The sequence below is a fragment of the Dermacentor variabilis genome, chromosome 2 (genome assembly GCF_050947875.1).
Source record: "Dermacentor variabilis isolate Ectoservices chromosome 2, ASM5094787v1, whole genome shotgun sequence".
Classification (NCBI taxonomy): Eukaryota; Metazoa; Arthropoda; class Arachnida; order Ixodida; family Ixodidae; genus Dermacentor; species Dermacentor variabilis.
Window position 1 is genome coordinate 29539422 of NC_134569.1, and position 20525 is coordinate 29559946.

Sequence of the window (20525 nt, forward strand, 5' to 3'; positions counted from 1 at the left end):
TGGCTTCTGAAACATTACTTCAGGCAAGGAAAACTCCTTCTTAGGGCTTTTAGGGCTTACTTTTAAGCCATGTAAGCGATAAACTTTGTTGTTAGTGTCCTCTTGGCTCCTTCCTTCATTCCACGTTTTGCGCACCAAAAATGATTTTTCCTTGTCTGAAGTATGATAAGCAAAGTGTTGGTTTGGCCTTTGGTAACTGATGTTAACAAATTAACAGCGCCAGGGAGGTACTACGGATAAAGCGCTCGTCCTGTCCTAGTTTTTCTGTTTATATGCTGTGAAAGAGAGAATTTGTGAGCTTTGGGACGTGGTGAATTGCATGCTGGAAACTTACGCGGGCCGATACAGTCGCTGTGTCACCTATCCTACGCGTACGTTTTCACAAAAGCATATGCAAGACTCTCGTCTAATGAGCAGCTTTGGCAGATACTTCGTTCATATATGTCAAGGTCGAGCTACGACTTACATCTAGGCCAAGTTCTGACAATGGTTCGTTCGAGACCTCCTTTGCAAGTATGTCGTGTAGGTTACGCTAGCATTTTGCAGCGGGCCGTTTTAAATTGGCATTTTGTGCGCTGTATAGGCTCGTTGCACGGGTCGATACCGTCAACACATTTTGTCCGCTTAATTTCGCTCCCCGCGGCCATGAACATTATGCCATGTCAGCTTACGCGAACTTCAACGGTTGTGGATTACTTCGAACACTGTGTGTCATAAACCGCAACGGGTATGAGTAAAATATGCAACGAGCGTTTCCTTGCGATCTTCGCGCAACTTGTGGCGCGTGTAGCTTGTTTGACGCGCGCGTGAATTAAGGCTGCTTGACGTCGGATGTGCAAACTTCCCACAGCCTGCAAAAAGGCCTCTGCAGCTCCGTGTTATAATTGGAGCCGACATGACGCAACTGTCACTGAGGTTCTCGGCAGCGATACGGCAAGGGAATATCGCTTCAGCGCCCGCGTGGGCATGTCGGTAATCTCGTTAACGAGTCGGGAGGAGAATGCCAACGGCGGCCGTCCAGGCCGTAAACTGTCTGGTAGAGCAAACCGGAGTGGCAGCCGCTCCCTCAGTGTCGTAGAGAGACGCGTTTGGCCGGTTGAAAAACAGGACCGACGCGCCTGACCGGTAGCTCTTGTTGACGTCAAAAAGCCTGAAAGTTAAAAAAAAACAACAGTAACAATGGCGAAGGACTTGGAGCGAACGAAAGAAATTGGCTCTTTGCGTATGTGTCGAAAGAGCCGCGCCGAAGCCCCCGCCGGTGGGACGCCCTCTACCATCCGGCGTCGCGCAGCACCCGATGTCGTTGAAACGTCGCTTCGACGGCCACCTGCATACGTGGCGCTCCGATTCAGCTGCGTTAGCGTGCGATGCGCAAAACTTCAACGCTTACGCTTTCAGTTCTTCGGTGCGCACTGTTTTTTAAGCATTGTGCCTCGAATTTCCTCGCTCCTCGAAGGCGCGAAGGTATACAAGCGCACACTGCGTCCGCCAAGGGCGCCGTCGTCCCACGCTTTTCTAGCGGAGGTGGCGAAACGCGGCGCAAAACAAATCCCGGGCGCAAGAAAGAAACGCGCGACCTTCCGATTGCGGCCGCGCCGGCACCCTCTCCTCCCACGCCTCGGTGCAAGCGTGCCGTTTTGGTTTGGAGCCGTTCTACGTCACGCGAGCGCGAACCCGCGACTCCCGGCGGCACGGGCAGCCCGGAGCGCGTCCGTGTACAAAACTCTTCTCCGCCTCCGCCCCGCCCCTCGTTTTAGTTACGAAAGCGGGCTCCCCCTGGCCCACGCCACCCCGTCCTTGCGAGTTTGTTTGCTCAAACCGTCGAAAGTTTCGACGGTGCGAATCTCCGGCCCAGCGCCCGAACGGATGCTGCGTCTGCGCGGAACGGTTTCGACACCGACCCCGAAAAGCCTCGCCGCTGGCAAGCGCCACACGGACGCCCTCGGCTGTGGTCCCGGCGGCGTCCATCAGTGCCAGGTAGAAGAGATGTGGCGGGCGTAATACTTGTCAGGGTTTCCTTCGAGAAATGCTATTTCGTATTTTCCCCCTCTCCGTTTACGTATATTTATTGCGAAAGCGCGGCCGGTCATCAGATGCAGTCGTACTGACACTTTCCTTATATGTTGTTCCCGAACGGCAACGGCGGCCGATCACTTTGCAGATGCGGAGGAAATAGACGAAATGAAGAAAGAACAGAGGAGTCGAGACAGTTCCATATTTCGATTCAACTTGACCGGACCGCGCCGTGGCCCCGAAATAAAAAAAAAGGCGAGAACGCGCGGGCGCCACTGAAAAATCTCGAAAAAACCTCGAGCGCGTCGTGTGTGGCGAGAACACCTCGTCGCCCTGGCTTCGTCAGACCCGCTCACTGTCTTGTCAGCGCGTGTTTTCGAAAATGGCACCGCCACTGTACCAACAGGAGTGGGGGCGCGCTTTTCGGAGATGTTTCGATGGCCTCCCACCTCGTACACTTCGGTCGGGAAATCGCCTCGAGGGCGAAAGCGACCGCCGGAGTTGTGGTACTGAGAGGGCGGGCGGCGACCTTGTGTGTGTGTGTGTGTGTGTGCGTGTGTGTGTGTGGGGGCGGGGGGGGGAGGGTGTTCGCGAAATGTCGCTACCACGAGAACGGCAATACGTTCGGTCTTCGCGCACTTCAGAAGAGAATTGCTGACGAAGCAATTCTCTTCTGGTGCTGGTGCTCAAGGCATCTGCACAGGCCCCTCTCCGAACAGGCTCGAACAGTGTTATGGTCTCCTGTGCATAGCTGAAGAAAAAAAAAAAGCAATTACATAACGTGATTCGTGAAAAAGAAGGAGGAGGAGGGAAGAAACAAAGAAAGGAGCTGCAAAGTGGCGGGTTAAATACTTGGTCGCAGTGTTCGCGACGGCTGTGGGATACAAGAAAGAAAGAAAGAAAGAAAGAAAGAAAGAAAGAAAGAAAGAAAGAAAGGGAAGAAAGAACGCTAGTGTAACCTCGACCTTCATCCAGCTCAAGGACTAGAATTATGCTACCTGCTACAGGCGATTTTTAAAAATTCTGCGAAACTTAAAGATGATCATTCCGCATATGCGCTGAATGCAAGTACCAGCCAACGGGGCTGCCCTTGTACGCGGTGCGCACCTCTGTTCTTCGGAACAGAAAAATAAGTTACTGCATAAAACCTAAACTCGGAGGTATCTCTAAAGCACGCCAACCTGTTAATGAATTAACGCTTTATATTTAGCGGACTGTTCGGTTTACTTGATTTCCTTTGATTTGGCAATTGGGTATGTGTCACTGTATGTGTGCCTATTCTTGGCCAATCCTCCAGAATTTGTATGTGCCACTGTGACGCCGATAGTACACAGTCTTTAAATGCAGTTAGCTGGGCATACTTGTCGTACTCCTCGGTTCATACACACCTGTCACCACTATTCTTCGTCGACAAGCTTCGTACTCGTGACATACCGAGTACACATCTCACGCTGTGCACCCGCCTGATTTGGTGTTTGAATTTCGGCATGGCTTGTGGGCGGTGTAGCGCGTGAACGCAGAGATTGCACGAGAATTAACTTGGGGACCTTTGTGGTGGACACACATAATTGTTGCATAAGACTTCGCGTTGCATATTTACGAAAGTAAACAGAATTGTACGCATCGCAGATAGCTGTAACCCACTCGCTGAACCGATTCACCAAAGCTTCGCTGCGCATAGATTCCAACATAATTTGACGGATGTACGTTGAATGTACATAATTGTACTTATTTTCTTAGGGCGAAACTTGAAACAACAACAACAAGAGAACCGTTAGGCAGCGCCTCGGAATCTGCGACTGCTGACGTTGTGCAGTGGCGTGTCGAAAGCGCGCTTTCAGACCAGCGTGCAACGCTTTCCCTTCGCTTCTTGTTTAATAATTGACCGAGGAGGTTCGCTTTAATCTCGACCGTCACGGTGCGCAGTGCACAAATGTTTCTAAATGTCAAATTTTTGGCAAGCCCCCTTGCTTACGCACGGGTCACGCAAGTTACTTGGATCGAGGCCCAGAGCCTGAAGCACGCCGCACCCGTATGCGCGCTCGGTTTGGCGCAGTGCAGCTTGGGTCTGAAAAATACCGAAGTTCCGTATTTTCTTTCAGGGCACACATGAGTTGAAAGGGAAAACAAATAAACTGTCGTCGAACACCGATTACTGAGAGATTATTTACAAATTTACAATGCGTGTTAACGGCTGCAACAACAGAAAAAAAAAAGAGGTTCGAAATTATAATCCTCTTGGGGCGCGTCGCTAATAAATTTGCTTTCGCTTTCTCTATAAGCCATGCACTTGTCAACATTTCGCGTACTATTTGATTTCTGCAGTCATTTATATATATACACAGCTATAGTTAGCATTACCTGTACATTGAGTGATTCCGTCAGAAATTTTGTTGGAGTTGTTATACAATATACTATTTAACACAATCAGACAGGTAAATCTGTCAATATGTTTATCTTATCTTGTCCGGCGTTGCTGCTTGTAAAGAGTCTGCTCTTCCGATGTACTGGATGTTTCAGTGACGACTGCCTCTAATTATTAAAAATAGGGGATTCGGGACGCAATATTTTTTTTTCTGCTCATGATTACGCACGCTCCTGGCGCGCTCCGTTCCGGTTACGCGCTGAAAAAAAAAAAAAAGACTGACGTTTCCGTGCCAGTGTGCTTTAAATAATAGTTTTAGATCCGTTTGGAAAACTTATTTGTTATGAGCTTGCCATTAGTTGTAAATGTCGAATCGGCATTGACTGCCTAGAGCTGAGAACTAATTAGCTCGGTAATGAATCATAGTCAATTAGGCCGCAAAATGATCCAACAAGGAGTTTTCTTGTTGTGTGTCCTTGTTGCGAATTTTCAACAGCAAAAAGTATAAATGTGTGGAATTCTCGATTTTTAATATTTAGAGATAGTCGCGACGCTGAAGCACCCGGTACACTGCAAGTTGTTGCCTGGGGGAGAACAAAGCGCGACATTTAAAGCAGATATTTCCTGCGGCGCGGTCGCAGGGTTATTACGTGACATGACGGATCGCTCCACGCGAAAGGCTAAATGTGATTCCTTCATTCTTAACAAGCTCGAAGAAATTTTGATCGGGCCGCCTTCTTATAACCCTAGCTGGACATAATGAAGAGTATAATTTACACGCCGTGGTTGCTCAGCGGCTTTGGCGTTGCGCTGCTAAGCACGAGGTCGCGGGATCGAATCCCTGTCGCGGCGGCCACCGCATTTCGATGGGGGCAAAATATAGAAACGCCCGCGCACCATTTTTATCGTGCATTTTTATCGTGCATTGAGTGCACGATAAGAAAGAAAGCTCCCAGGTGGTCCAAATTAATCCGGAGACCCCCACTACGGCGTACCTCATAATCAGATCGTCGTTTTGGCCCTCAATAGCTCAGGATTCCATTTAATTTAGGAATTTACATTGATTCTTCTTGCGCAGCTAGTCTATAGGCAGTAAATGGGAACTTTGGCGATATTTTGGCCGGAAACTTCCTCTGTGAGGTCGAACTTATTTTGCGGCCAAGTTTTGTTTAGCCAATGTGTGAATCGTGGCTTCACGGGATGGTTGACTGCTTAGTTAGTTGCAGGAGCAGGAGGAGGAGGAAATAAAGAGAGAAGGCAAGGATGTTAACCAGAAATGCGTCTGGTTGGCTACCCTACTATGGGGGACGGGAGAGAACGAATAGAAAAATGGCAAAATCTCTTAAGGGATAGCATAACAGGACGTGACTTACATTAACTTGCAAAAGCTGTAATAGAAGTCTTTTGATTACCTTGCAGCGCAGGGGTCACCTTAGCTTGAGAAAAACCTCAGCACCTGAATAACGTTTTTACCTCCAGACCTGTGAAAACGAGGCTCCCATAGCGAAAAATTGCAAAGTAAACATGTGCTTATAGTATAAGAAAGCCAGCACGTACGAAAATTTTCCCGGCTGATATGTTGGACGTCTTGCGCTTCTTGTTCGCTGGAACTGACACAAAAAGTGTGTGTGTGTGTGTGTCTGTGAGAGAGAGAGAGAGAGAGAGAGAGAGAGAGAGAGAGAGAGAGAGAGAGAGAGAAATTTTAATGGAAATTGAAGGTTTACGTCAGCCATGATATATGCAGGGCTTGATACTTCAGATGACGTGTTTGAGATGACGCGTAGAGAAAAAGACAAGAGGTTGAGGTTGCGAAGAAAAAAAAAGAAAGGAAATAAAAATCCATATTACCAAGATCAAAGAATTTCCATAAGACCTGACTGTAGTAAATACTGACGCCATTTAGGTCTTATAGACATTCTTTGATCTTTTTTTAGTACAGCAGTGCCTTCGTGGCTCAGACCGCGTTTTTAATTTTAATGCGAAGGCATTATATGGTCCCATAACGTGAAAATCTGTCGGCGTAATCGGCGTCACCGAAAGATGGTACCAAAAATCGGCGACGGCGGATGCAGTAAAAGCACGTCGAAAAGTGCCCGGATTGTCGTCAAATTTCTAAGGGAGGTTCCTGTGAACAAAAGGAAATTAATGGTTTCGTAAAGACCATTTGGTAAATTTAGGTTTGGGTAGGAATCGAACTCGGGCCTCCGGGTTTGCGAGACGAGCATGCTTCCCCGATGCCACGGTGGCTTTTTTTATTGCATGAAATTACGAGTAGTTTCATGCGAAAGTTGGTTATATTACATTTAGACACACATGGAAAACAAATGCACACATGCTACGCCGTCCAATGGAACTAAAAAAAAAATTGGGTAAACAAACACAAGCGTCCATGTGCGAAATCCACTCAGGAACGGGATCAAAGGTCCCCACCACACTATGCACTTGAGCAGCCTCTTTGCGAAAGATAGACCTTGTCGAGCGAGGTGGCTTGGCATGTCTGTAGATCACGTGGCTTCTGCATAATAGAGTCCTAGTAACACAAACAAATCATATGGTGTATTATTGATTGCCTTTTCGAAAGGAACGAACCGGATACCATAAGACGTGAGGAAGTTCTTTTTTGATAGGTCTTTTAAAATGCATCAAAAATAAAATACATTATGAAAAACGATAAAACAATGTTCTATAGTCTCGGGTTCATTGCAAAGTCTACAATTTGTACTCCAGGGCGCATATAATCCCTTTTCACGAAGCGGTGCTTTAACTGGCAGGGCGGAAGTGTGCAGCTTAAAGAAAAACGTTTTCCCTGCTGGCGTTCCGCGGTTATGGTCGACTAGAGGTGTGCCTAGTGCCTGCGCCATTGCACACGTCACGTCGCAGCCATCTGGCTGATTAAAGGTGTGTCCTAGTGCGTGCGTCACTGGGCACGTGACGGCGCGCAGCCAATGGCGATGATGTTGCACCACGTCATGAGTGTATAAAAAAATGCATAAAATGACTAGCATTAATGTCCAATTGAACGCCGGTGGGCGGTCTTTCGAGTTATCAACTCCTCGCGGCGAGCGAATGCATTGAGTCGTTTGGCGCGTTTTGATATGACCTTACCGAGACGGAGTTAAAGCGCGAGCGGTGACTTGCGCGGAGAAGGAACGCGCGGGAAAAGACATATTTCACCAAGGGGACTCCAATGCTTTCGCATTCCCACACTTAGGCAGTCTTAAGTGTTTGTGCCGAATTATTTAGGGCTCTAAAGATAACTAGCCTCCGCCCGTATAACGTAAGACTATTCCTTTCTGACTTTATGCTAATCTCCTGACGTGAAATTACGTTACCGCTGGCGCAAGCATCGGGCGGTGGCATGCAGCGCTGTTTCATCAGCCCATGCAGCGCTCCTTTGACAGCTTTTCCTTATCTTTCTGGCTAGAGGGGAGGAGCACGTTCAAATGGGGATGGATTCGTCGGGGGCCGAGTAGCGCAGTGAAAGTAGGTAATCCGGACTAGGAAGGCGGTGACAGCGTATGCGATGGGTCCGCTACCCCTTGCTTGACTTGTGGTGGCTGGTCGAAAATCGCGGCGCCGCGACGTGCAGCGGGAGATTACAAGTTCCGCTAATAGAGATTCTCAGCAAAGAAGAGTTGGCAGAGCAATGTCGTATATTGTCGGAAGGGCTGGACAACATTATACTGCAACGCAATTTTTTTTTTATTATACGAGGATGAATTTATTTTCCCCGGCAGCTCCGAGTAGCCAATGCCAGAGCAATTGGTGTTCCGCCATCGTTTAGTCCTTTTGGAATAGGGCAGTCTCCGGCTTTCCCGATAAAAGAAAAAGAAAAGAACAGTTTTGTTTGGCATAATAATTCATGTTTGGTACGTACACTCCACTTTATCGGCGTGAGGTGTTGCGATTTTGTGACGTCGCGTGGCAGACAGGTGAAGTGGCGGTGGCCCGAAAGATTTTTGACCAATCGTGGAGGGCTAGTAGAAGAAATGGAATAGGAACAGCGTGGAATAGCTTTACGTTATAGCACCCCTCTATTTGGCCAAGTACATCATGTCGCGGTAGTATATAACGGCACGTGCTTGATGCCACCAAGTGGCTTGCACTCGTTGCACAGCGGTTAACTGAATCGCCTGTTCCTAAAAAAAAAGAACAATAAAAAAGAACAATAAAAAAGGGGGGGATCTGTATGGTGTAGGCTACACAGGAAGTATCCAACCGTTGAACGACGCCCTTAACGGAATTATCCGGTCCCCGGAGGACGCTGTAGGTGCACTAAGGTTCGATGCGATAAGGAAATAGTTAAACGGATGAAGATAAAAAAACCGTGACGATCAGGGTAGCTCCAAAAAAGCAACTGGCGTTCGCTAAACGACGTGCGAGACCAGCACTATATGATGTCCTCACGGGAAAACGGGATCGTTGTAATGGATCGCACAGAATGGGCATAGTTGGCAATGGCGTCTAACTTGGCGTTTCCTGTTGTTTCGCAGTGTCCGGATAATCACTGCATCTGTCGTAATGGAGGGTATCGAAATAATTGTGCTCATCTGGGATTCTGTAGCGTGTCCTACATTTAGACGGAATGTATTTCCCCTATTTTGCGGCCGCCGTGACGGGGAGGGCACCTACATAATTCGTGGTCACTTTTGTCAAAAATTGGCAGTGGCAGAGCTAGCTAGGCTATGCCAGGATATACGTAGCAAAAGCTAAGGTATAGCATGGTGTTGCGTTTCGCCTGCGACACGTGGTTTTGCCGGCGCGACTGCGGCGGGGCGGCAGACATTTTGGCCCGATCGTCGTCGCCGCAACACTCATCGGCAGGTGTTTCCAGGCGCGACTGCGGCGATGCGACCGCAAAGGATCACCCTCTCATTCCAGTCATTGTGCCCGAAACAGGCGATGCCAAAGCAGGGATCATCCTCTCATTCCAGTCATTGTGCCCGAAACAGGCGATGCCAAAGCAGGGATCATCCTCTCATTCCAGTCATTGTGCCCGAAACAGGCGATGCCAAAGCAGGGATCATCCTCTCATTACAGTCTTTGTGCCCGACCGGCAGCGCTACAATAGGGTGCTACGAGATCGTGCTCGACATGGTGCTACGGCAGCGCTACAACAGGGTGCTACGAGATCGTGCTCGACATGGTGCTACGGCATCGCTACGACAGTGTGCGTCACCATTAGCCCATTGTACATTCACGTGCTCGTCTTTTGAGGGGTTCCTTCTTGCCCTCAACTGCGAGAGTATAAAAACAGCTGCCCCCGGACGCAAAAAGAGAGGGCTCCGATTTCTTCTGTTGAGTGAAGTGCTCTCCCGTCTCTCTACTTCGGTCAAACCTGACCGCCAACTCTTTGCGATGTTAAAATAAACAAGTTGTTTCGTTGTTACCAGTCGACTCATGCTTTGCCGGGACCTTCGGATGCTTCCAGTTGTACCCCAGGCCGCCAGGCCAACGCTACCCTTGGGGCTTGCGACCCAGGTACAACCACGGGCGTCAGCGCCGAGTTCCCAACAGATCGTACCAGCGGTCCGATCCAAACAATGGTTAGCCTTGGTTAATCTTGATTGCAAGTCCAGGTTAGTCTGGTTGTCTAGCTGTGTTTCGGCGTTTAGCCAGTCGTTCGGCGCGCTGTTGGTCTGTTTCCTGGGCGATTCGTTTCCTCTTCATCTCGTTCCGATGTCGATTCCAGGCCTCCTCCTGCTTATGAGAATTGTCGCCGTCCATACTGCCACCTCAACTGTGGTTGCGGTGCACGCGAGCTCTCCTTTTCAATCCTCCGATATGTTATCAGGCATGCGAGGCAGCTGGCGAAGGGAGCGGAGGCGAGCGCAACGACGAGGAACGCGGTGTGACGTCATGTGCCTCCTCGGAGCACCGCCACGGAGAAATCGCAAGTTCGTGGCCAGTAAAGCTTTCGCTTTAAAAACACTTATGAGAGGGCCCAATTTGCAAGTTAACTTGCCACTGAGGTGAAAAACGCAGCCGCCATTTCTTGCGTTCGGTGAGACTTATACGGAGTATGCTTAGTATGTATACATTAACTTTTACGCGCTGATGTATTACATTACTTATCATCATTAGAGAGTTATTACATTAACAAGTTCACCCCTGCTAAAACTGGTTAAATAATTTTAGCATGGGTATACTTATTATAGTGGTGTAATGCAAGCAAAGTAAAATGCCGGGTGTCCCAGTTAAGAGGAGGAATGAACATTTATTGTGTGAAACAGCGAGAAAGTGTTCTTTCTTCGCCCTAGGTGGGCGGCTCTCTTAGTCGCTCTTGTCGCTCAGTAGCTCTTTTCTGTTCTTCCGACAGCTGCTTTTTTTTTCATACTCTTTTGCACCCTGTTCTTTTTTTAACATTGCTTGAATTTTTTTTTAGCTTTGTTTCATGATACGCGAATGTTAAAGCTATCCCGAGCGACTCTTGATCGAGCACCACAGTCTTGCGTCCGTAGATGCTGGCGCTTATCGCACCGTGCTAGTTAGGTCCCGAAACCTCTGGAGCCATCCTACATGAAAAAGCCTTGCACGATGCGACGCTAAACGAATGCAGCCGTACATATAACTTTCAAAGGTTGCTTGGAGGCGCTTGAATAGTGGCACGCGAGCGCGCATCTATTTCTTATTTCGCGTATTTCGCGGGCTTTTATTTTTTCTTGGAAGGAACAATCAGTCACACTTCAGCACGAAATAAATGCTTGATTCGTAGGTTATTTAAGGAGGTACTTAAGGTACCCTACAACCTTGTAGTTGACATGTTTGCGAGTCAAGCAATAATTAAACATTTCACTAATTAATATCAATAAATAATTAATACTTTGCGATGAAAAATAAACACCACTGGCTGTAAGTACACACGACTGCCGCTACTATGCAGTCGCTACGATTTCTCTAGAGGTGATGGGTTTCTTTAAAATCATGGTCCAAGTTAACTGGGACACCCGGTATATACATGCGTAGCGTCATTGTTATCGTGGGTAAATTTACTCTCCATGTAATAACAACGGTGCCATATATGCCGTGATTGTTTTGTATGATTTGTTTCAGAGCGGACTTGCCCTTTTCCCAACAACAGCAGAAAGAAAAAGAAACCAAGAGAGAAAATCCGCCTCCATTCCACCCAGTGAAAGTGGTTGTACACAGCGAAGCTGTTGCTGACGTTAGACGAGTACCGCCACTCCAGCTGACGATAGACGCCGTTACACACCAGCAGCACCACCGCCTTGAGCGACGCACGCCTCGCGTGCGCGCACGTGTGCGGAAGTGCAGCATTTACCCTGCCAAGCGCAAGTGCTTCATTGGTCTAAATGAATTTTTCAAAGTAAATTGATCCGGAAAATTCGTAAGGCGCGACTTACACACACGCTGCAGACATGATAACTTGGGATTGTACTTCGAATATACGAGAAAACATAATTCTGTTACGCGGAAACTCAAAGACGACGCCCTTTCCCAGCTGCCGTTCTCGAGGTCCGTCTCAATGGCCGCGTCCGCTAGGCGGCGGTACTGTTTTTGGGTGCACTCAGAACGAGCCGAAGAAAAATCCCGACCAACAACTAGAGGCTAACAGCTTCTCTGTAAAAGGAAACTTGAAAGTTCGCTGCAAGAGATAGATAGCCACAAGACAGACATTCTTCACACGTCTAAGGACTTGTGAGGCGCTATTTTTTTTTCTTTCTTTATTTTTTTTTCTCTGTTCGACATCGCGCTCGTTCACCTCCCACTATAACGCCAACAGCATTGCGTGTGTTCCAAGTTGAAGCAGAAGTTCGCGATCTCTGAAATGCTGGTGTTTTCCTAATTTCAGAAAATTTTGCTATGCTGGCAGTATCGGCGAACCTTAGTGCAAGATCTGTATTATAGAACAGGTCGCCGACCAATGTCAAAAAACATCATTTGACGCTGCGCGCGCGTGTGTGCATGCGCGTGCTTTTCTATTTTGCCACAGAGTTAGGTAAATTAAATACTAATATTACAAGGGAATGTTAACTGGAGCGTATTGCAGCCTAACTAGCTGTATACATAATTCAGGAGGACGTAGCCCCTCAATAAGTAAAGCGCTATTTCAGTGAGAAGCATATGCAACATTTGCGAGCGTAGCTTACAGACACAGCATGGCGATGCTGTGACCTGTACTGTTGCAAATTTAGGATATGGATGGCAAAGCGAGCGGCGGCAAGGAAACTGATAGGCGTAACACGGACTAAAAAACATGGGCAGTAGGACTAAATAATCAAGCCCATGCATGGTGTAATCAAGGCGAGGACAGGAAACAGGCGCCGACCGAGGTGAATTTTTATTGAAGTTAAATTTTCAAGTCAAGAAAAAAACAAAATATTCACTTTGGTCGGCGTCTGTTTTCAGTTCTCGCCACGATTCTTCCCGATCGGCCAAGATTTCGTCAGAGCCTCGATTTTATGGTATAATATCGAAGCGTCCCTCGCTGTCGCGCTGAGCATGACACGTGATGCCTGGCAGACACTAGCTTGGAGTTCTGGCGGCGCCAGAGCAGTGCCTTGCCCTGCAAAGAGACTTTTTATTCTCGGTTTAAACTTACCTGCTGAGCTGGTTGCTCATGGAACAACTCGTTATCGTTATAGAGTTCTCAGTTCTCTGTTTGTTTGGAGACGAGGAGGGGGGGGGGGGTTTGATAGAAAACGCACTGTTTTAGACGTAGTAACACTCGATAAGCCATAGCCTAACGCCGATTTCTCCTTATATTCTTGTGATTCTTATATATGTCGCTCTAATATAAATTCGTGAATGGAAGTCATGCGTTTGAAAGGAGCTTCACTTTTAGCCTTCGGCATAATATACAAGGTAAATATACCTGGTAGCGAAGCTTCCATAGGAGCCCATACGTACAAAAAAAGGCGGTCCATCGGCGGTTTATGGGGCTTAGCGCCATCTGTATGTGGTGGGAACACTTCCGCCGGAAAAAAAAATAATGTGACGCCATGTCCGTTAGAAGCAGAAGTGACGTCATTTTGTTTTCGAAGGCGCGAAATTTGTTTTGTTGTCCTTCCTTTGGAGCTATATATTCAAGTGCCCCGCCATACCACTTGATGGGCGTTTCGAGCTTTCAGCGTAGAAAGCGATGCAGGAAGAGGCCAGCCGTACGGTTGTCGAAATCGCATCCCTGCACAGAACATACTTTCTTTGGAGGCCGACGAAAGCTTTAGGTGTAGAGTGCTGATCCTATTGTCGGATGCCAAGCCCGTCGGCCAGCGCAGTCTCACGAAAACAACTACACAATTATCTGGCGGTCGTAATCCACTCCTTTTAACTGAACAGATTAAGAAGCGATGAAGCTACCCGCGTCACCAAATTCAGACAAACTTCGACAAGCAAGAAAGCACAAACTGTGAGGGGGGCGTATTTCAACAGGTGAACATTACGAGTGCGCCTTTCTGCCCATTTCAAGACGTGCATTGCATTGCGAGTGATAGTGGCGTCAACGCCCCCTGTAGCGACGGGCGCTGAAAAGAAATGCATTTATTAATGATAATAAAATTAAACTTGTATTTTCTTAACTCGTCACGAATATATAAAAATGACTAGGAATTTTATTTTCGTTGAATGAATCTAACTGTGTCTCGTTTTAATTAAAAAACGCGTTTTTCTTTCCGAATGTTTGTTCCCTCCAAACATAGTCGCGCTTCAATCGCTGCTCCCATAACTCCCCATGCTGATGTCGGTGACAATCTGTACTGAACCGCTTTTCGCCAGAAGCTTCGCGACCTATTTGAATCGACCTTGTAATATATACTACGTGCCCTAACTTGTTGCAAAGTACCTTTAGAAAAATAAAATACACATCTTTATGGCACTATGCGAAACTGTTCATGATGTGACATTTCCCGCGATTCTTGTTACGATAACGCGTGGACGCACAAAACATGGACGCCAAAGAAGAAACAAAGCGATAACCCAAACACCAACACCTAACTGCCAGTTTACGTCGTTTGTGTGGGAGTTTATCTAAGTGTACGCGTACGATACGCAGACCAGTGGGGAACAGAAAGGTCAACGAGAACACCGATAGACGGCGCTGGTGCCTCCATCTCTTGTCCTTTCGAGTCTGTGTTCCATACGCCTGCGCGTATCATACCACAAATGATGCCAATTTAGCTCAGTTTCCGGCCCTGCTAAGTTTTCTGCGATACTACTGGCACGAGAGTATCCCACGCACACGGAAAATGTATGCGGTAAAGCTTAGCAGCTAACTGATGGTGTTAAGGATATACATACATATCTCTAGAACGGGCGCGTCCCGACAGTTTGACAGTTGCAGCGGTGGTAACGTGAGACCATTAATTACGGTTCGCAGTTAATGCGCTTCAATGGCACGCAGCTATTCTGGCGGACTATGACGCGTCGGTCAGTAATAAGGACTGTGGCGTATAATCGATCTTGTCATCGTTCACTCGTTCCGCGCACAGGGCCGTGAGGGGAATTATGACGTGACAGGAGGCGTGGTTCTCGCGACTTCGCGCGGTGACCTAACTACATACACCCTTGCAACGTTCGTCTGGTAGGTACCCGAGGCACGTAGTTCCAGATCGGGCTCTACGCATAGTTGTTGCAAGCGGGCCGCTCTGTTTGTGAGTGGAGGCGCGCCGTCATCAACCTGCTGTGCTCGTTTTTTCTCTCTTAAAAATCGTGCTCCTGTGCATCCTCCCACGTGCACGCATTGCTCACTTCTTCCCTCTTTTCCTCGTTCCATTCCCCCTTTCCCTTACCCCTAGAGCAGGGTAGCAAACCAGACGCTCGTCTCGTTGACGTCCCTTCCTTTCCTCTCCTTGCATTCTCTCTCTGGGCTGCTTTCTGTGAATTCACGAGTCGTGCCAGACGTAGGCTGGGCGCCCTACTCATTCTTCCGTACCGTTTTCTACGGGAATTTTAGTTGGCTGAAGTGATCTCTTGATTTTGGCCATTATCCCTGCGATAAAACAAAAAGAAGACGGCATTCAGAGGAGTGCTTAGCGATCTTTGTTTCGGCGAGAAAATGTGAAAATATCGCGCTTTATTAGAGTGAACAGCTTTTGGCCGGAACCGCATGACGACATGGCGGCAGTGGTGGACATCGGTAATAGGCACACCAGATTTGCACTATCAGGATGTAGAGGTGCTGTAGTGCAAATTAAACGAGAAAAAAGAAAGAAGCCAAGTGGCCAGAACTGCTTATATCAGTCATGTCCCTTTCTGGCGGTGGTATGCTATGTATTGCTATATATTACGATGCATATGCACCAAGTTGCCCATCAGTGCATACTGATAACTCTCGCTCAGACAGGCATGACTTTGATGCTTTAACGTCATCAATCCCATTGCGGTCGTGGACTCGCTCATCGTCACAACCCGCAGATACACAGATAGGCATAGTTATATGCCTGAGTTATAGTACACTTAGTAGTCAAACACTCCGGGTTTCGGGTTTGCAATAACTGTGGGATCTCACGACTCTGAATCAAGCATATATTATTACTCAGGGTGAAAACCTTGGTTCGCACTCGAACGCTTTACACTCCGTATTACGCCACAGTTTGCGCGTGCTTGCTTGTGCAACCGTATCAAAATGACATTGCCTTTTGAGGTAAAACTGTATGCAGCCAATGGTATACTTGGTCCTAATCTGCAGCTGATGTTCAAGGCATTGGAAAATAAGAACAGCAGCTGCGGCATTCGAGAGCGCTACCCATACTTGTCATTGTGGCGACAGAAAACTTCGTTCAAGGGTGCGCGTCGTCGCCTCGCGTGAAAGCTTGGCGTCGCAGAGGTAAACGGACGGTTTGTCACCTCCGCCTTTACTTGCCCCTTTTCTGAACCATTTTAAGATGTCCTTGGCATGCAGAGGCGTCAGGTTAGCGAAGAACGTTCTCAGAGGGATCGGTGCCGAGGCTAAAGCGGGCGCAGGGTTTGCTCGAGCGTGAACGCATGCACCTTCGCTTTGCGGCGCTGTGTCGCCTGTGTTCTCAACATTGTTGTCGGACGTCAATGCCACAATGACAACTACAATTGGAAGTCCCATTACCTACCTCTGTCTCGTGTACCTGCAGCTGTAACTGTTTCCTTTGTTGGCTCTCGCACTCTCAGCGAGACGTAATAAACCTGATAACGCGCGTTGGTATTACCCCATGCAGCGTCTTAAGACAACTATAAGTTGAACGGTTCACAGTGTTTCACGTCCCAAAGCAATGCGCGGGCAGGGAAAGTTTGTGGATGAGGTTGTGTAACGCGCACAGAAATCTCCACGCACGATCTCTTCGCATACAGCATGCGATCGGGCTCCCGCTGCGGGAGTCGAATCCACGACCTCGTGCTCAGCAGCAGCCAAGCGCCAAAGCTTCTGGGCCATCGCGGCATGCAGGCAACGATACGTGGCTGGTGCTTCGCCAACACAGGATTTAGTAAATCTCGCTTCATCACAGCGTGGTTCTGTTTACTGTCGAGGTCGATGCGATGCCTCGAGGGAAGGTCCGTGCGCAATATCGTTTATCTTCCTCGAGAAAACTACCCCGGTGCAGCCGTTACGTCTTTACTTGCAGATGTGGGGTGACGATCGTCCGATCCACATGGTTCAGTATTGACATAATGAGACAGCGCGGCGGGATTTAGTGCCGCGGCCTTGACTCCCGCTGTGAACCGGGGGCCTGTGACCACTCGATGCGTGAAGCGGATGCACGCTTGGAGGCCCAAGAAAAAAAACAAAAAGAGCAGCCGGGTCTACCATGGCTGTCATCTTTCTTCGTGGCGGGTCACATTGGCGACGACTGCTAATGCTGCGACGGCGGCGCTGCCGCTGACGAAAGAGCGCGCGGCTGCAGCCTCGAGGCCGCGATTCGGGACTTGACCCGCATGGGTCGCTATTTTGAGCCCTTCCTGGCGAGCGTCCGAAGACCTGCGCAGCCTCGTGACGTCACGACGGCAAGGAATGAGCGCCGAGGCCCCCTCCTCTCCCACCGCCATCCTCGAAACCAGACACCAGAGCCTCCGCAGGACAGTCTCTCGGCTCCCCGCTGCCTCCTGTGGCATGCTCAGTAGAGGAGAGCCGCGAGCTCCAGGTTGACGCTCGTAGAATAACGGCGCCTTGCCTGCACATATTTTGTAAAGAAGCTCTTTTTGTGAAGCAGGCAACGTTTCATCTGTGATTGTGTCGATTCTGTGATTGACGTCGGCCGTGGCCACCGGCAGCTCTGGCAAGAAGTTGTCCGTGCCCTCCTCGAGGAGGTGGTGACCGGATTCGCGTACACCGTTTTGCCACTTTGTGCCGCAACAACGAACTTCGCTCTGCATACGGGAATAACTCGACAGATGGACGTCCTCTAAGCGTGGCTTTGGCCATGAGCGCGTCGCACGACGCTTCGTCGGCAGCGTGACCATTGGTGAGCTGCTCAGGTTTGAGATCCAGTGGTGTTCTTTAGAATGAGAAGAGTATTTCGGGTTCTGTGTGGTCTACGTTTTCGATTTATGGACGCGGTACCGAGTTTGCGGCCGGCATTTGGCCCCTGTGGCTTCTTGCAAGCGCAGCACTTCGTACAGTTAAAAGCGGGATATACATAGGTATTACTCCCTATTGTGATGCGATGTTCAATCGTACTTATATTACAACGATTTGTATACTCACAAATTATCCACTTCGTGCGCTGTGCGCACAGTTTTGTGCGCCAGGATAGTGTATCAAACGGAATAGCACTGATAAGGTTAATGCTATTTGAAACGAGTAGCATACATCTTGAAAGATTTCTTATTGGATCTCTGCAGCAAGGCCCAATATTGCAGCTGTATGTATAAATTGTTTCACTAAAACGAGTTGAAAGGTAGATAGATGGCTTGGTGCTCGCTTCCAGTGTCAGTATGTCATAGTCTAGCGACTGACTTCTTTCATTGCTTTTTACTATGTTTCACATTTGGCATATTTTTCAAGTCGCTGGATAAGTGCTTTCAGAGTATACCAAACATCAAATAGTTGATGTTCCCATATCTGAGGTTTCCATAAAGAGTTTTCGCATGGAGTCCAAAACTCGCTGAATAATTTAAAATTAAGAATACGCTGTTTAGCGGCACATTTCTCATGATTCGGAGATATAATAAATGTGGCGAAACTAAATTTTTAGTGGACATAAGTAATTGTCACCTGAAGTCTGCTATTACAACACACGCAATAGGCAGTATATTTCAAGCCTGTACTGCGATACCCGCCGTGGTGGCTTAGTGGCTGTTGGCGTTGCGTTGCTAAGCACGAGATCGTGGTATGAAATCTCGGCCACCTCCAGGACCGACGTGCCCTGGTGGCCCGAGCCAAAGCCGCTGCAGAAGCCACGGGCGTCCAGGACTAGGACCCCCCTATACTCTGTAAGGGCTGGGCCCTTAGGGCTCAGCTCACACCTCTCCTGTAAATAGCAGAAATAAAGTTCATCACTACCACCACCACCACCGTTGTCGATGGGGGCGAAATGCAAAAAAATGCCGGTGCACCGTGCATTGAGTGCAAGTTAAATAAACCCACGTGGTTAAAGCTAATCCGGAGTCCCCATATACGGCGTGCCCCTTAATCAGATCGTGAGTTTGGCGTGTAAGACCCCAGAATATAATTTACTAAAAGTGTGAAGGAAGTCGTGACGGACAAGCACAGTTTTGGGCGAACACGCTGTGACCTCTGAATCATCTGTAAACTACAGTATGTAAGCACACGTCTAGTTATCATATCAAACAGACGCTTTTGTTTCCTTGAAGTATGCACGCCGAATCGTTAAAGAATTGACATCGTGCTGCAACGGGGCATAATTGTCGCTAAGTGGACGAGGACTTGCTCATCGTTCACATCGTCGTCCCTACCTGTTCTGTTCAAGGCGCGTCGACCTTTGTGTCAGGTATACAGACTGGATTGGATTGGATTTCCTTCTACGATGGCGAATATCCACTGCGGGGGATTGGCCAAGATTTGGATGGTATTAGGAAGATGCCGTTAATACTAAAATTGGTAAAATTGTCAGGAGGAGATGAATGGAAATAACGTTTGAACAATTTAATAGAATAGCCCTGAAACAACTACGAATTCCTTCACGGCTGAGCAAACATCGCTGGGGTAGTTTCCGAGAAAAGAGGTTCCTAGAGAAAGAATATTCACGATGTAAACGTTTAAACCAAGTTGTGTTAACGTTGATTCTAAAATGTATTTCGCTAAAGAAGAAAAACGGCTGTGCCGCCAGCGTCGTCTTCTTCGCTGTTCATTCTGTCTCTTTGTTATGTACTCGTCCGGAATTCATTCGTACTTTAAGCGGCAATTACGTCCTTCAGCGACCACCAGCTGGGACACCAACAAGTACTTTTCATTGAAACCCTATCGCAGATTTTTTTTCGCAGGTGTTTCATTATCGCAGGTGTTTCACATATTTCCTATCAAAACCTATCGTTTAAAGAAACTGCTTCACCACTGGCACGACGAATGAAAGTGTGATGTTTCTCCACAGTTGGGAGCGGTTTTGTCTTGTTCGCAAATTATGGCTCTTACCCACTACAGGTGATTCGCCAAGACGCAAGTGGCTTTACAAGCGCGCTTAAATTTAAAAAGATAATTAATAATAGTATAACTGAATTAAAACATACAATGATACAGTATGGGTAAAATTATTATTATTATTATTATTATTATTATTATTATTATTATTATTATTATTATTATTATTATTATTATTATTATTATTTTTGCAGAAATTAGAATAAGGTGGTCGCTAAGCTGTATATCTTTTATTTTATTTGTTCCACTTCATACCTCGAGCACCCCCATGACTCTTTGTTTTCCTGGCGTTGTTTTTATACCCATAGTTTCTTCGCTTCCCATAACGTACTCGGACTTTTTTTTTTTTTTTAACCCAGCATTGCTTTGTAAGCTTCGCACCAAGTTTCGGTCAAACTTGGCAACAAATATACGAGGTTGGAACTCATTTGAGGCAGTAAGGAAGGATGAAAAAAAAATAATATTTCGCAGTCGCCTAAATATTTCAGCATCGCCGCCGCCGCCGCTGTGCAACCAAAATTATCTCAACCGGGCGTGCCTCTTGCACTCGCTGTCTTTGTTTATACTTCCCACCTGTCTCACACACGCCGTCTTCGGCTTTTTCGCTCGTATATGTGTTCT

At 47.8% G+C, this 20525-nt stretch overlaps 1 protein-coding gene across 7 annotated transcripts in view; it reads left to right on the forward strand.

Annotated features, from left to right (window-relative positions):
• tn (tripartite motif containing protein thin) overlaps positions 1–20525 on the forward strand; it is a 167432-nt gene that overhangs the window by 110438 nt on the left and 36469 nt on the right. For 2 of the 7 annotated variants that reach the window (XM_075680061.1, XM_075680063.1), the window contains exon 1: positions 17369–17769. The exons of 3 other annotated variants lie outside the window; for them this stretch is intronic. The gene's annotated coding sequence lies outside the window, so the exon portion shown is untranslated. Of the gene's footprint in view, positions 1–17367; positions 17770–20525 lie in introns of those variants that run through there. 2 more of the 7 variants (XM_075680062.1, XM_075680057.1) reach the window with 2 other exon arrangements.